The sequence below is a fragment of the Delphinapterus leucas genome, chromosome 8 (assembly GCF_059928025.1).
Source record: "Delphinapterus leucas isolate spDelLeu-1000000601 "Yukka" chromosome 8, BTC_Dleu_Yukka2, whole genome shotgun sequence".
Lineage (NCBI taxonomy): Eukaryota > Metazoa > Chordata > Mammalia > Artiodactyla > Monodontidae > Delphinapterus > Delphinapterus leucas.
In genome coordinates, this window is record NC_143136.1 from 65,309,061 (window position 1) to 65,326,386 (window position 17,326).

Here is a 17,326-nt window from a genome sequence, read left to right on the forward strand (position 1 = left end):
GCAATTTAACAAGTCCAACAGGAATGAAAGGGGTTTGTTTCCTTCCTGTAACCATTCAGGATTTTCTTGGTTTCTGCAAATGTTTTACTTTAAAAGTAATGGACTAATAGCTAAAAGTTACTAAGTTTTTGCTATAAGAAAAACACTTTGATAATAATTTATATGTATATCTCATTTTAATCCCAACATTCTCACAAGGAGTTAGTTGCTACTATGAACACTATTTTCCAGGTAAGGAAGTTGAGAAGTAATTTGCCCAGGGTACTGTGTGACAGAGCCTGGATTTGAAACACATCTGTGTGACTCCAGTATCTTCCCTTTTAACCACTGGAGTGTAATGTCTCTTTTTTACTTTAATTCATATCTCATTATGAAAGTGATTAAAATTTAACTTTGTTATAGAGTTTTGTGGTGAGTAGAAAAAGAAACCAAATGGTAGATTGCACTTTTAACAGAAACAAACACATACACACACATACCAAAATCATAGGCATCAAGAGCTATACACTAGCATGAATTTTTATCATAGAAATAGCTACTTTCTGTTGTAACCCAGAGATTCTACACTGCAAATTTGGGGCTTCAAAAAATAAATTCCGCTCTTGAGGGATGATGCATTTTCCTGGAAAAGTATTAGCACAGTGGGTATGGTAAACAACCTTACTTAGGTTAAGTGAAAGTATCTCAAAAGGTCACCTAATACAATGGCTCCAGAACTTCTTTGACTGCCAACCACATTATAAAAAACATTTTATGCATTGGGACTCAGCGCATATACAACATTAATAAATTTATACACATATATATATGAAACAAACTTTTGTTTTCATTAAATAATACTTTCCCTTACTATGTGAAATGTCTGGTGATATTTTCTACTCTAATATCCTTCACTTAAAAAAAAATGTTTTCTATCCACTAATGCTTCATGGATTGCTGGCTAGCTCTATACTTAGAGCAGGAGTTCAGTCCCAGGTTGGGTTTTACTAACTGTGTGACCTTGCAAAAGCTTCATTGGTAAAATGGATTTATATACATTATGGCTTTATTTTGAGGAATACATTAGATAATGCATAAAATGTCTAGTGTGAATTAGTCTCCCAATAGCTGTTAATTCCAATCCCAGCCCCATCTCTGGCTAACTCATTTTAATCACTCAAATACTTATGCTAAACAGGAGCCTCCTAGATAGGAAAGCTTTCAGGAGGAAAGAGGATATTTTAAGCCACAAATCCATAGACTGAACAGACCGGGAAATTGGGCTTTAGTAAATTGCTAATTAATAAATTTGGATTAGTCTCTTATTATAGAAAGTCTCAATAAAACAGTAGCACCCAATAAGACCTGAATATCTGTTTGGGAAAATGATCAGCATATGTTGAGAATCTAATCAACATATGCTGGAAATGCCTGTGTCTCATGTATAAATGGACTTCAGAAAAGATCTTATTAGCAAGATCTTATTAGCAATGGTGGGAACACTGTCACATTGTCACAGCTGGTAATAGTGACCTCATGAGGTGATTTAATGAAAGAATTGTTTCTGAGCCAACCTTGCATAGTTAGGAATGGAAAGTTGGGAGGAAAAAAATTGGCAAATGGAGGAGGAAAACCATTTTTCTTATATAGAAAATGCGATCCAAACATTCAAAACTGATTTGGAACTTCTGGCTCTAGATAAAGATGGAATAGACATATTTTTCTCAATTCCTCTTTCTAAATATAGCTAAAAACACTGGAACTAATATGTAAAAGGAAACGAGGACTCTGAAAGGTGGAGCGAAGGCAGACAGCCTAGGAACTTTTGCACTTGAGGAACAAGATGGTGGTGAATTCCCTGGGTTTTCTTTTAGTCTTATATATCCAGAACATGTTGCTCGAAGAGACACAAACCCAAAGACTCCAATGGGAACAAACAAAATTCCCTAAGAATAGCCTGCTCTCTCTAGCTAAGAAGTAGGAAAGGGGAAAGTTAGCAAAGGTGTTAGACAATAATTGCTATATGTCAGGCAAATAATGAAATATACCCAAAATATGTGTGGGTTTTTTCCCCACATCAACCAATTTTCCAACTCTCTGGACTCCAACTGGGTGTCCTAAAGTTCAGTTTAATTTTGACACTAACTGTCTGGCATTAGCACAAATTCCAGAGGTTAAGGTCTCAGTTCCACAAGACTGCCCCCACTTCAGAGGCCAGTTACAAGTCCCAGGTTGCCACCTGTACCTCTGACCAACTGGCTACAAATCAGGGGCTCCCATGATCCCCCTTCTCAGGTTTGGTAATTTTCTAGAATGGCTCACAGAACTCAGGAAAGTACATTACTTAAATGTACCTGTTTATTTTAAAGGATACAACTCATGAACAGCCAAATGAAAAAGATGCATAGGGCAAGTATGAGGAAGGGGGTGTGCCACCCTCCCAGCACTTTGATGTATTCACCAACCCAGAAGCTCTCCAAACCCATCATTTAAACAATTTTCACAAAGGTTTCATTACATAGGCATGACTGATTAAATCATTAGCCACTGGCGATTAACTCAATCTCCAGCCCCTCTCTCCTCCTTGGAAGTCAGGGAGGGTGGTTAAAAGTTTCCACCTTCTAATCATGCTTTGGTGCTTCTGGCTAGCAACCCTCATTGTGAACCTATCAAGGGTCCCCAGCCACCAGTCATCTCATCGGCATACAAAACACACTCATCACTCCAGAGGTTCCAAGAGTTTTAGGAACTGTGTGCCAGGAACTAGGGACAAAGATCAAATATATATTTATCACAAACACCAGTGACTTTGCCCCTCACTGACTCCCTTCCCCTTCCCACCACAACCATGGTATCAGAGAAAACTGGGTGAGAAAACTGGGTGGAGAGCCAGGATTTTCATACCCACTTGACGGTAATAAGACCTTTCTCTAAGATGTCAGTGGAGGCCATGTAAGGATCATGTATTTCTGCACCACCTAGTGGTAATGAGACATTTCTCCCCTTCCCTGCCTGCATCAGAGGACACAGAGTTGTCAGCTAGAACTTTCACCAATATTCACTGTTGGTGAGGCCTCTCTTTTAGCAGTGGTATCAGTGGGGGCAACATGGAGAGCAATAAAGGGGGAACTCTCCCTTTCCCAGTCAGCCAGGGTGATTATCAGTGAAATCCCACCTCCACCTAACAGTAGTGGATTGCCCCTCTCCAGGGAGTCAAAGGATGCTAACTGGGAAAACTGAACTTCAACCCCACTTGGCAATAATGAGGCAACTCCTCCCTTCATCTTGTGAAACAGATTTAGGTAAGATCCAAAGTTCATAACATAAATGCCCAAGTGTCCAGATACAATTGAAAATCACTGGTCATACCAAGAGCCAGGAAAACCTAATGTGAAGGAGAAAAATAATCAACTGACACCAACATTGAGATGACTCAGATATCTGGAATTATCTGACTTTTAAAATAGTCATCATAAAATTGCTAAATGAACAATTACAACCTTCTTTAAAAATGTTTAACTGGAAAAGGCTTAGCAAATAGAAGATTAAAAAGAAAAAAAGAACCAAATTGAAATTTTAGAATTGAGATATAAACAACCAAAAAAAAAAAAAAGGAAAAGAAAACGTCACTGGATAGTCTCAGCAGAATGGAAAGGACAAAAGAAAAGGATCAATGAACTTGAATATAGAATGATTAGAAATTGACCAATGTAAACAACACAAAGAAAATACAGTGAAAAAAATAGAACATCAGAGACGACTGAGACCGTAAAAAAAGATCTAGCATTCATGTCATTGGGGTCCCAAAAGAAGAGGACAAAGATGGTGGTGCTGAAGAACATTCAAAGAAATCATGGGTGAAAATTTCCTGAATTTAGCAAAAGATATGAAACTATAATAAAAAAAGCTGAGGGCTTCCCTGGTGGCGCAGTGGTTGAGAGTTCACCTGCCGATGCAGGGGACACGGGTTCGTGCCCTGGTCCGGGAAGATCCCACATGCCGCGGAGCGGCTGGGCCCGTGAGCCATGCCTGCTGAGCCTGCGCGTCCGGAGCCTGTGCTCCGCAACGGGAGAGGCCGCAACAGTGAGAGGCCCGCGTACCGCAAAAAAAAAAAAAAAAAGCTGAGCTTATCCTTATGACACATCAAAACCAAATTTCAGAAAAACAAAATTTTGAAAAAAAAAAGAAATGCTGAAATCAGTGATAAAAATATGACACCTTACCTATAGAGGAAAAACAATTTGAATGACGGTGGCTCTCTCATCTCATCTATCTCAGAGACCATGGAGTCTAGGAGGAAGTGGCACAATATTTTTCAAATGCTAATAGAAAATAACTGCCAACCCCGAATTCTGTTTCTGCCAGAATTAACCTTCAGAAATGAAGGCAAAATGACAACATTCTCAGACAAAGAAAAACTACGAGAATTCATTACCACCAAATTTACTCTAAGAATGACTGAGGGAGTTCTCGAAATACAAAGGAAATTATAAAAGAAGAAATTTGGGAACACCAGGAATGAAGAAAGAACAACATCAAGAGCAAAATCATGGATAAATACATTAGACTTTCTCCTCTTGAGTTCTCTAAATTATGTTGATGGTAGATGCAATAAGTATAACACCATCTGATATGGTACTCAGTATATGTAGAGGATTTATTTGAGATAATTATACACTAGGGATGGTGAAGGGATAAAGGAGGTAAAGTTTCTACCTTCACTTAAGCTGGGAGAATGTGGATGCCAATAAACTGTGATAAGTTATATATGTATAACATGACCCCTAGAGAAAGCACTTAAAAAAATCCATCACATGTGAGATAAGTTAAAATGCACTATAGATAAGTCAAAATGGATTCTGAGGTATTCCAATAACTCATAGAAGGCATGAAGAAGTAAAGGGAGAAACAAGAAGTAAAGGGAGAAACAAAAAGCAGAGGGAACAAAGATAAAACAAAATAAAACAGCAGGCCTGATAACACCAATTATTACATAAATGTAAATGGTCTAAAAAGACTAGTTAAAAGATAGCGATTACAGAGTAGATAAAAACCAATCATTAACTGAATATATATATATATATATATATATATATATGAAAGAGCATTATGCTGAGTGAAAAAATCCAATCTCAGAAAGTTCACATACTGTATGATTGTATTTATATAACATTCTTGAAATGACAAAATTATAGATATGCAGAACAGATGGTTGCTGGGGGTTATGAATATGGGGGTCAGGTGGGTTTGACTATGAAGCGAGACCTGTGTAGAGGTGAAAAAGTTCTGTGTCTTGATTGCTTTGGTTATAAAGAATTAACAACTACAATGAAAGTACAACAATCTACACGTGTGATAAAATGGCGTGAAAATATATATACACATTGTGCCAATGCCAACTTCCTGTTTTTGAGAATATTCCATAGTAATGTAAGATGGAACTACTGGAAGAAACTGGGTACAGGGTGCACGAGTTCACTCTGTACTATGTTTGCAACTTCCTATGAACCTAGAATTATTTCAAAATAAAATGTTTAAAACCAAACAAATAAACCAGGGATTTGGTAGTCACGCCTCCAGATTTTATTCCACTTGGAGGGGAGGGTGAGAAACATAGATGTACCAGCATTCCTCTTGTGCAGTGACAGATGGTAAGGTACTCTGCTACACAGGCCACCATTATGAATGGTAAGCGACATGCTGTGTCAGTTGTCAGTTTATTGCCGCTCACCTGCAAGTGTACCCTTAAATATATGCTCCATCATGAATGACTAAATCTCTTTAAGCATTTCTCCTTTACGATGTTTAGCTTTCTCAGTAGAGGGTGCCGGAGGGACACTGTAGGAGGAAGGGCTTACAGCAAGGTGCTGCATGGGTGGAGTGTCAGGGGTTAGGAGAATGTGAGAAAACCCAGTGGAGCCTGTCCAGTCACAGAAATGGAATGCCACCCCTCATGATCTTAGCCTTGGCCTGGGAAAAATCTTTCCACAGTCCTCTCAACAGGGAAACAAATCCCATAGCTGCCTGTGGCTTGGAGGGTCACAGAGGGAGCAGTTGTTGATTCTAGGAGACCTTGAGCAGCCCGCATGCAGACTGACTGTGGCCCAGGAGATAAACACTAATCTGCTGTTCCCTCTGCCAGCCCCTGCACAATCCTTGTCCTCTGAAGTCCTCTTACCCACACAGACACTCTGATTCCCACTGCATTTCCTTGTTACCAGCTATTACTCACCCATTGAGGCTACACCCTGGAGGGTGGCCTATTGCTTGTCTAGAAACTCCAGAGCAGCCCCAGCCTGGCTAAACCAGAAGCTTCTCTGTCCTCCAGGGGCTGAACCACACCTTCTCCAAGGGTGTCTGAACCCTTTGTGAATTTGTCCTTCCTTGGTTACTCTACTTCAACCTTAGAGTATCATATAATGTTTCCTTATATATTATGGTTACACTTTCATTGTAGTTGTTAATTCTTTATATTAAACTTCTCCTGTTTAACCTGCTGTGTGGTTTCTGTTTCTTGATTCCACACTGCCATAATACTCTTGTTTAGTAAGAGATATCTACTACCTAATTCCAACAGTAGGTCATGAGGCCACATGTTTTCAGTATTGTCATGATGATACATGCCACTGTTCCCCTTGTGACCAAGTGTACTGGGGTGTCCCACTGAACTCTAGTCTTCCATGACATTTTTCAGAAACCATTACAGCAAGGATTATCTAGACAAATGAGTTTAAGAAGCTTAATATTCATCCGGTTCTAAGAGAACTACAATGTGCACTTCCAGATTAAAGGCTGTTGAAAAATCTTTGAGACAAAAAGAAGTCTAAGTAATTTAGGATTTTTTAAAACTTATTTAACGAGAGGATCTTTTATCATAAATTGCCCGTAGTTGCCTCAAGTGTTGTCTTTCATCAAAGCCATTTTGAAAAATGTTGACATAAGGCAAAAGTCACTAACTATAGAAGGTAAGCCTCAGATTCCTTCTCAGTATATATGTAGTAGTAGAAATTAATCATTCATCTCAGTCATGATTTTTGACAAGTTTTTAAAGAGTATTTGTATTAATAATTATTATATTTAACAAATACTTTTTTGTATTTTTATTTTATTAAAAAACAGTGGGCATCTGTTAAGGACCACATGATAGGCTGCAACATTTATGTCTAAATTGAGAGACTTTCTAATAAACCAGAATTTGGGTATGTATGAACTGAGGAAGATAACTGTTATGTTTCATAACAACAAAAATCACTGAATTAAAATGTAGCTAAAATTAAATAAAAATTTAATTTAAAAAACTGAGTTGAAATGAAGGTCCCCAGGAGCTATGTAGGTGATCTCCCTGTGACTATGCTGCAAAGGTTGCCAATTGGTTAGAGACCTCTTCTTTCACATTCAGTGAGACAAACTTTGATTCACACAGGATTTACTTGTGTTCACATATCCAGAGGCCTGTTTGTGGGTATTGTAGAATCTAGTCACCCAGGTGAGCAATGCTCAAGAACAACTTGAGTTTAGGAATTTTGGACTTTGGTTTTATGTGTCAAGTGAATGTCATCCCTAAGTCAGGCATCACTGAGTCGAGTCATTAAGACCAAGATTTTAGCTAGGCAGATTGAGGTAGGGTAAAACTGAAAAACATCCACAGCAGCAGGATTAACTGATGAGTTGGGAAAAAAAACATTAGGGCATAATACATCCAATGTTGTCATTTCCATAGAAATGCATGCTGCCTTGCACTGTCACATATGACACATAAAATGTTTTGGTCTAACCTCAGTAAATGGACTCTGCATTTTTCCTTGTTTAGGGGATGGTTTTAGTGATTTAATGGATTTTAAACCAAGATTCTCCTCTATCATCCTCTCTCTCTGGGATTTCATCACCCTATGCTTTCAGTCTCATGTATTCCTTATTTTCTCTCCTTCCACAAGACATTTGCAAGTGCTGTTCCTTCTGCCTCCGTACTCTTCCCTCTTATGTTCTGGTACCTCCTAATTATGCTTCTGGTCTCAACTTAAGGCATGACCCTCTTGGAGAGCCATTCCTGACTTATCAAAGATGTTGTGGCTCACTATTTCATAAGCATCTGTGGTGATTTTAAGGAAGGTGATCTGAAATCCATACTTGTGAAACACTAATAAAGAGTCCATCGTTTGCATGGACTGGCAGAGATAAAATCTGCCAAGATTTAGTATACTGTATAAATGAACTAACATTCACATGAGGATTCCAAAGTCTTGAGTTCTTGTTGCTGCTAGGTGATCTGCTATCTCATGTAAAAGAGTATCAGGTGTGTAGAGGGAGAAATTTTAAGCAAGGCAAGGAAAGCCGTATCCAAAATTAAGTTGTCAATGCATTAAAAACTGGACTCTTACAAAAGTGTTCTTATACCTTGTGATCTCTGTAATTGTAAGAATTATCTCCTGCCTCTGTTATTGTAACATTGACCTTATTTCTAATTATAATAATAATATATAGTTATATTAATATATAAGGTCGTGGCATATTTCATGAACAACAGCAATGATTTTTGCCTGTCAAGCACACCAATCTGCTCAAAGAAAAATTAAGTCTCTGAGTGACTCTTGGTGAGAAGAAAAATTACCAAATGCTTTTCTGCTCCACTGAAATTCCCTGAAGTCAAATTTTAAACAAGCTTTGTAAATAGTTTCAGATGGTTGATTTACTAAGATTTCTTAAAAATCATAACTCTCATTTCTTGTATTTAAAAACATGCTTTGGTATAATTTTCTTCTAAGAGTGTTTCAGGTTAAAAGTAGAGTTATTTATCAATTTGAAATACATTTCCAGAGATATATGATTATCATATAATGATAGCAAATGAAAAATTTTAAACAGCCTGATATATGGCACCGGTGACAAAAGTGCTGATAACTTTGACCTGTATGTCCAAAAAGGAAAATTTATCCTAAAGTAAAAATTTAATAGAAGAACCTTTTTTATATGCAAATGTCCTTTGCAGCATTTTTATAGTCATTATAAAAGAAAACCCTAAAGTTCAAAGCATGAGGAATGTTTTAATAAATTATAGTCAAGTTACACAATGAAATTATGTACCCATCTGAACTAGTAAGTAGGAAGACAGCATCGAAATATTGAAATAAATTTACAGTATAACATTAAGCAAATAAATACATGAAAGTGAATATATTTCACTAATTCAAAATACATGCATATGTTCAAGAACTGAAAGCATTTTCAAAAGTAAAAATAATTGTGTTAGTGTATTGGGATTTGAGGAAATTGGCTTTCCCACACTTAAAGAAAAAAAATATTGTCTTTAGCAGCTTTAAACTGTCTACCTCCTTCCATGGGAAAAAAAAAAAGCCTTTTGAAACAATTATAGATTTTTCTGAAATATTTTTAAATTTCCCACACATTACTCTAATATTTATAGCATCAAATTCCAATATTCTCAGTTTTCACTAAGCAGAGAATAGCCATTGAATGTAATTTAAACCCAAGAGTCAGTTTACTGCAGTCATCTCTGTTTTAAATTACAGTACTACCAAAGCCTCCCCAGAATCAGTATGTGATCCCTCCTTTTTCCCTCTCGTGGTTATGTATATATATTTATATTGCTTCTATGTAATGATGCCTGAGCCTGACTGCAGGTGATGTCATTTCCATTGCTCAAAAATTATGGCACTCTACATCAAATAACCAGCCAAACGTTACTATGGAAAAGAATACAAACACAGCTTTAGGAACTTGGGAAACCTCTTCAACACATTTCCTGTGGGGACCTGGATAGAAAGCCTTTTGCCAGATGCAGGAAGATGGAATTCTTCAGGGGGTTATTTAACCCTATTTCACTCTGTCCAATTATTTAATGTTTATTTTGAAGTTCTGAACACATAGCATGCTGCAGAGGGTCTGAACTGCAGGAAAAAGCTGTTTCATACAGTAATTTCAGTCATAAATCAATTTGCTTTTTTTCCAACACCTACAATCCTCTTAAACATTGCATTTCAGAAATCAGAGTAGAATCTAGGGCTTCGCCTGAAGCCCTAAAATATGACTACAATATAAAAATATTTTTCACATATATTTTAGCAATTTTCATACCAGACAAAGTTAGGAAACTTTCTGTTAATCAAAATGAAGGCTCTACCAGTTTAAGAATAAAAAAGATACCAGAGTAGAATAAAAATGTATTGTGCGATAGAACTTTTCTTTGTGGGCGTCTTGTCTTTGGTTAACTACAGCTATCTGCCTGGAAGGGGAAAATATTTCGCAATATAATGCTAGCCTCCTTTAAAAACAGTAGCTAATGATCCCAACCAGGGGACAGAGCATAAGAAGATTGTGAGGCATATCAGCGTCAGCAAACTGCAGTTTCAAACTACAAAACAAAAGGTTTCCAAGAACCTGCCAAATTTCTGTCGTCACTGAGCCAGATTCTCTGCCAAGGAAATCCTCGGTCTTGCAACTATAGAAAGCAAGTTAAGGTTAGGGAAATATGTTAAACTAGCACCTTCCAAAAAGGGTAAGAATCCCTAGTATTAGGTTTATAACACTAATATTGTGTAATTTATTTTTCTCTTTTGGTTATATTTCTGTTACCAATCATTCAATATTTTTGCTGTGACTGAGAAATAGTCTCAGACAATACTCTTTTTTTTTTCAGAGAAAAAAGTCCTAAAGGCAATGACTAAAAATGTTTGTCAAAAAAATTAATTGAGCTATTTTGGGGAGGGAACTTTTAATTAGTTTTGGCAAATAGTTGCTGAACATCTACCTGATAAGAATTTGAAAGAAATGAATTAAGAGTTTCTAAGAATATTAAAAAAATCTAACTAAAGCTTTAATCTTAGATGTTGCCAATTCCATTAATTGTTTTTTGGCTCTTCTAACTTCATCAAAATAGATTTTCAATTAGTTTTCCTTCTGAAAATGTACCTAAAATTAGTACATTACTTAATTTGCCACTAATAAGATGCATGCATGCATAATTTGGATACGTGAAGAGAAAGATAGGAATAATGCATTTGTTTATTTTTCTTTCATCTCCTCATTCACATTTATTAAGCAAACTGGCAAAGCACCTAGCTAAGACAAGTTATTAAAAGAATTTATGAAGTTGTATATTTGCAATAAGCTTATCTTACCGCCATGTCCTTTTCTGTCAAGTTCCTGTCCTGTGACTCGGCTACCACAGTTACATATCCATTAAAGGAAAACACAAATTTAACAGTTCTTTAACTCACTGATCTCATCTAACTAATGAACATCAAGCATGATGGACATACGTCGCTAGATAGCGGTTACAAGACACCAAATCTCTCATTGCTAGCTCTGGGAGCTACATTATTTAGTAAGTCATGGAAGAGAGAAGTGCACTTTCGACCATAACCCTTGCTTGTGTTGGGTACTCAGCTTACAAGGTTTGCCAGGTAAAGGCTGATTGAAGAAGCTTTTGTTTCCAAATTCTATAGAACAAAAACCCATCCTCAAAGGACCGATCTCACAGCATCCCAGGAAACTGCAGGATGTGGATAATTAGTATTTAGTAAAAGAAGATATTCACTAAATGTTTCATGGATTATCCCAAGCAGGCTGGATACCAGACAATACCTGTTATTTAGCACAAAGCTCATGATCTGTCACATAGGCAGGCTTCTACCACTCTCACATACAGAATACATCTGTAGAAAAACAACCACCCAAAACTTGCTCTTGTGAGGTTTAAAATACATATGTATCAATGTTGATAATAGAAAAATAGAGTTTTAGAGTTTATTGTGGGAAGCTGCCAAAGGGTTAGAAAGGATCAGTCCCATGTTCTAGGGTTTACAGTCTGGTCAAATGCACTGCTTCTTACCTTTATTGTGCACCAGCATCATCTGAGATGCTGTTGACACTGCAGATTCCTAAAGCCCCAATTAGGGAGTTCCAGATTCAATACGCCTGGAATGTGGTCTTGGGAATTTGCCTTCTTACAAAGCACCACAAGTGATTCTGATGCCCATAGATGCTGGATTTAAGAAATACTTTGCTACATGGACAGAAATATCAATGAACTGAAGAAGATACAACATCATTCATTAACGCAATAAATGCTTGTGGAAGCCTACTATAGGAAAGGCACTATGCTAAATGGTTATAAAGCATTTATAAAACAACATATAAAAATAGAAAATAGTAAGTGTTAGTGAAAGTATGGAAGAATTGGAACCCTTGTACATTTCTGGAGGGCACATAAAATGGTGCAGCTGCTCTGGAAGACAGTATGGTGGTTCCCCCCAAAATTAAATGCACATTTACCATGTGATCCAACAATTCCACATCAGAGTACATACTGAAAAGAATTAAAAGCAGGAACTCAAGCAGATTTTTGTTCATAGCAGCATATTCACAATAGCCAAAAGGTAGAAATAAACCAGGTATCCATCAACAGGTGAATGGATAAGCAAAACGTAGCATAAACATACAATGGAATATTATTCAGCCTTTAAAAGGAAGGAAATTCTGGTATCAATATATGCTGTCACATGGATGAAACTTGAAGACATTATACTAAGTGAAAGAAATCAGTCACAAAAGAACAAATATTGACAATTCTATTTATATGAGGTACCTAGAATAGTCAAATTCATAGAGAAAGAATATTGAATAGCGGTTATGAGGGCTGAGAGGAGAAGAGAATGAATAAAGAGTTATTGTTTAATGGGTACAGAGTTTCAGTTTGGGATAATGAAAATTTTCTGGAGATGGATGTTGGTGATGGTTGCACAATGGTGTGAATGCACTTAATGTCACTGAACTGTACATTTAAAAATGGTTAAAATGGTAAATTTTACATATATACTTATAGCTACAATAAAATATCCAGAAAAACTTGTCATTAAAAATCATGCAAACAGTAATCAGAAAGTGTAGAAAGTACACTGGTAAATAAATGACCAAATTTGATAAAATAAATTAAATAGCCTTCTTGGTGAAGAGAATTTTCGTATGTGGTGTTAAAGGCAAGGGCGCTCAAGCCCTGTTGCTTCTACCCTCTGTACACCCCTGACCCCCCAAACACATGCAAATCAACGGAAAATGGAAACTTGGTAATTCATCATATAATGCAAAGATCAGCCCATCTGAGACATGAAGGTAGATATTGCTTAAATTCTGTCATTAAAGAGGCAAATGTATGTATAAGGTTTTTTTTCCCCCCTTAGGCAATGACGGACAACAACAAAAAAAAGAAAATCAAAATCATCTTCTTCGTTTTTTTTTTTTAAGCGGTACGCGGGCCTCTCACTGTTGTGGCCTCTCCCGTTGTGGAGCACAGGCTCCGGACACACAGGCTCAGCGGCCGTGGCTCACGGGCCCAGCTGCTCCGCGGCATGTGGGATCTTCCCCGACCGGGGCACGAACCCGTGTCCCCCGCATCGGCAGGCGGACTCTCAACCACTGCGCCACCAGGGAGGCACCCAAAATCTTCTTCTTATTCAGTAAATGAATGTGATGGAGACTGAACCATGTAATAAGAATGGATGTGATAATGTGGGCATGCTTGCAGTGTAGTAGCAAAGAATACAGATCTGGGACTAAGGGCATGGGGACTGCTGCCCTACGTTTTCCATTCAGCCACCACATGGTCTTGAGCTTTAGTCTCTTAGAAATAAAATGGGACTCGTAATGCTCTCCCTGACCTGAGAGAGTTGTATAGATCACATCTTAAAGGAAATACGTGGAACTTTGAAAGTATTTCAGTGTCAGAAAAACCTCTTCATGTGGTATGAGAAATGGCATTCAGTAGGGACATTTCTTTTGAGTACTACACTAAAACAAATCAAAACACATTTAAAACTTTCCTCAAAGATTGTCAATTAATTTTGAATTTATAAAACTTAATTTTGAATTTTTAGTGGAGACAAATTATCTTTTCAGGATGGATTTTATTTTCAGCAATAAAGTCAGTCTACGTCAAAGGATTAAAATGGGATTAGATGGTTGATTATGCTCTTCGAAAACTTCTAGAAATGCTGAGATAAGGGCCAGCTGTCCAGAGAGGCAAATGTGCACCTAAAGATATTTAGTCAAGACTCTTGGCATCTCAGGGCCTTGGTTTCTTTACACTTACATAAACTGGGGTTTGGGGTTCAAAGAACACGTCCAGTTCATTCCCTGAATGCCATGGTGATAGTAGAAAGTTTCTAAATTCTCCACCTTTACATTTTCAGGAAACCCTCAGTCTGAGACATGAGTCTGAACACTCTAGATCCCACTTTGGGGAGCTGACTCAGATAATGAGGGGTCACAATCAAGTATCCCTGATGGAAGTCGTGAAGGGGCTCAGGATGAGGCTACAGTTAGTCTTTGGGGAAAAGATGCACTTGTCTCAGAAAAGTGCATCTCCTTTGTCCCTGTGGACCAAGCTGCCCACAATGGTTTGGTAAAGACTCCATGACAGGTACAGAGCCCCTGCTCTGGTCCAAATGCAGTCCAGGCTCATGCCCATTCACAGTGATGCTTTGGAGGAAGTTCATTCCCAAGAATAACTCTCATTTGAACAGGGTCCTCAGAACAACTATGTTCACACACGGAGCCACTTCCCACAGCGAAACCCAGCCTGTAGGTGTTGGGTAAAGACTGGTTTCAGCAAAATTATCCCAGGAATTTAGAAACACCGTTTTCCTTTCCCCTTGAGACTTGCTATATCTAGAGGAGCACCAGTTTTTCTTTTTTAAAAAGTATCTTCAAAACATAAATATGACTATGCACCTTGAATTCCAGTTTCTATACACACAGCCCTTAGACATTCCCAAGGTTCTTACTTGCTAAAGGAGGTTGCTCTTAATAAGCCCTTCACCTACACTGTGATGAACCTGGCTACTTCTCTAGCCAATGAGAAAAACAGGTTTAATCTGTGGCAGGACACCCCCTCTAATAAGATTTGCCGTGACTTAGTAATGCAGAGACAATATCAATAATTTATAATCATGTTCTGTAGGGACCTAAGTGTCCTGTGGAGGTGCCTGTGAGACCTGTATAAAGGACAATGCTGAAGAGATTAGCCTCTCCATAATAAGACAGCGCTGCATGTCAGTAGTTAAAGAAAAAAGGAGTCTTCGCAAATGAATGAACCCTTAATGTTTTGCTGGACAAACACAAAGACCTCTTTCAAATATATCTTATTAGAACCTCTTTCAGCCCTTTGGAAGTTTGCAAACCTAGAACTGTAAGGTAAACTTTCCCCTTTGTACCCAGTATCCTGAGTGTTCATCTGTCCTACATGGGTTTCCGTAGGCCTTTCCTCCCAAGAGGGTCACAAGGCTGTCTTCACCCATAAGAGAAAGGCTGAAATCTTGATATGTTAAGAGTGTGGTGGTCTTCAGCCTCTGGCCGATGAGCATTCCACTCTTTCTGATGGCAATTCAACCCACTTATTTTAATTTGCGTCTCATTTATTTTTTTTTCCAAAACAGGACAGTCAGGGGTGCTTAAAATGGAAGCCCACATTTAACACCCCTCCCTCAACTTAGAAATAATGCTTTTAACTGTTTTGCACTTAAGAAGTATATATATATGAAGTAATTTAAAGAAATTATACTATGACTAAAATAATGTTTAGGAATCACTGCATTTCTTAACTTTTAGGAATCCATTAATATTTCATGTGACTACAAATTATAGAAATTCCTGACACAGTGGCTTAAACAGAAAACCATATCATGTTAGTTTCATACACAAATCACAGCGGTCCCCAAACTTTTTGGCACCAGGGGCTGGTTTCATGGAAGACAATGCTTCCTCCGCCGCGGGGCGCTGCAGGGGGTGTGTTCAGGTGGTAATGTGAGTGATGGGGGGCGATGGGGAGCGGCAGATGAAGCTTTGCTCGCTTGCGCACCACTCACCTCCTGCTGTGCGGCCCGGTCCCTAATCGGTACCAGTTTGAGGCTCTGAGGTTGGGGACTCCTGCACAAATGGATTGCACAAATGGATTCAGAAGTAGTCCAGGATAGGTTATGCCATCAGTCTTTCTTCATCATTCTTAGCAGGTGGCTTTTATCTTCAAGTTTATAAGAAAGCTGCCATATCCTAAAAATTGCATCCATGTTCTAAGAAGAAAGAATGCAGAAGGGTCAAATGCTCTTCTCTTGGTGAGTGAGGCTGCTTTTTGTTAGTTTCCTCCCCAGAATCCCCTGGCTATCAGTAGCCAGAATTGTGCCCCTTAGCCAGCCCCATCTGCAAGGGAGCCTGGGAGACCAAGTATATTTCTTGGATACATTGCCACCCCAAATAAAATTGTGGTCCTCTTAATAAGAAAAATGAATAATTGGGTAGTCTAGAAGCAGTGTCTGTCACCACGTTCTAGCCCAAATACATCCATGATGCTATGATATTATGCTAATTTTATGTGTTATTGAAAAGAAATATATATAGAGAGAAAATAGTGTCCTGTCATAAGTACCTAAAGAGAAGCAAATTTGGGTAGAAAATTTATGAACGATCTTAGAAAAATCTTACTTTTTCTAGATGTTCCGATCCCTATGCGATGTTCCCTCTTGGCCGCCTAGGGACCTGCTGGATCACTCCAAATAGTCCTGACTTCCTAGGTACACCCCCATGTAGACATATTGAGTTCTAGAAGAATCTGCTTTGTGCCCCATCAGAACCAGATTCTGTTCATTATTTTGGAATAGGTTAATCTGTTCCAGATCAATTAATGGGTACTATCAGGTTACCTATTATTATTTTTTTTCCTGCAGATCTCTAGAGATACGGAGTGTGAATTTGAATCCAGGTGGCATTTTTGAGCTATATGACTAAACTATGTATTAACCATCACTGAGTCTTGAGTTCCATGTGTGTAAAAATGAACATAATATCTAACTCAAAGTCACTTGTGAGGGTATGGGACATTTGACAATGTTATGAAGCAGTGAGGCACATGAAGTCCACATTCAGAACAGCTGGTTTCAAATTCCTGCTCAACCACCAGTACTTAAATGGCGTTAAATGCATTATTTACATATCTAAGTATTAGTTTCCTCACCTAAAAACTGGGATGATAATAATATTTCCCAACAGAACTCTTGTGAGATGAATACAGTAAGTGAAATAATTTTTTAAAGAACTTAATATACATCCTATTATGGAGTAAGTGTTCAGTTTATTAGCATTATTTAAGTGTAGTGGTTGGCACCCAAAAAGTGCTTTAAAATATCAGTTATCTTCTACGAACTATGGACCAGCACAATTTTAAGATAATTTGATTTTATTTTATATATTTTAAACTATATATTATTTCAATTGAGTTTATTAAAAGTCTTTCTCCTCAGAGACTATAATCACAAAGTCTAATTAACATCTGATTTTTATT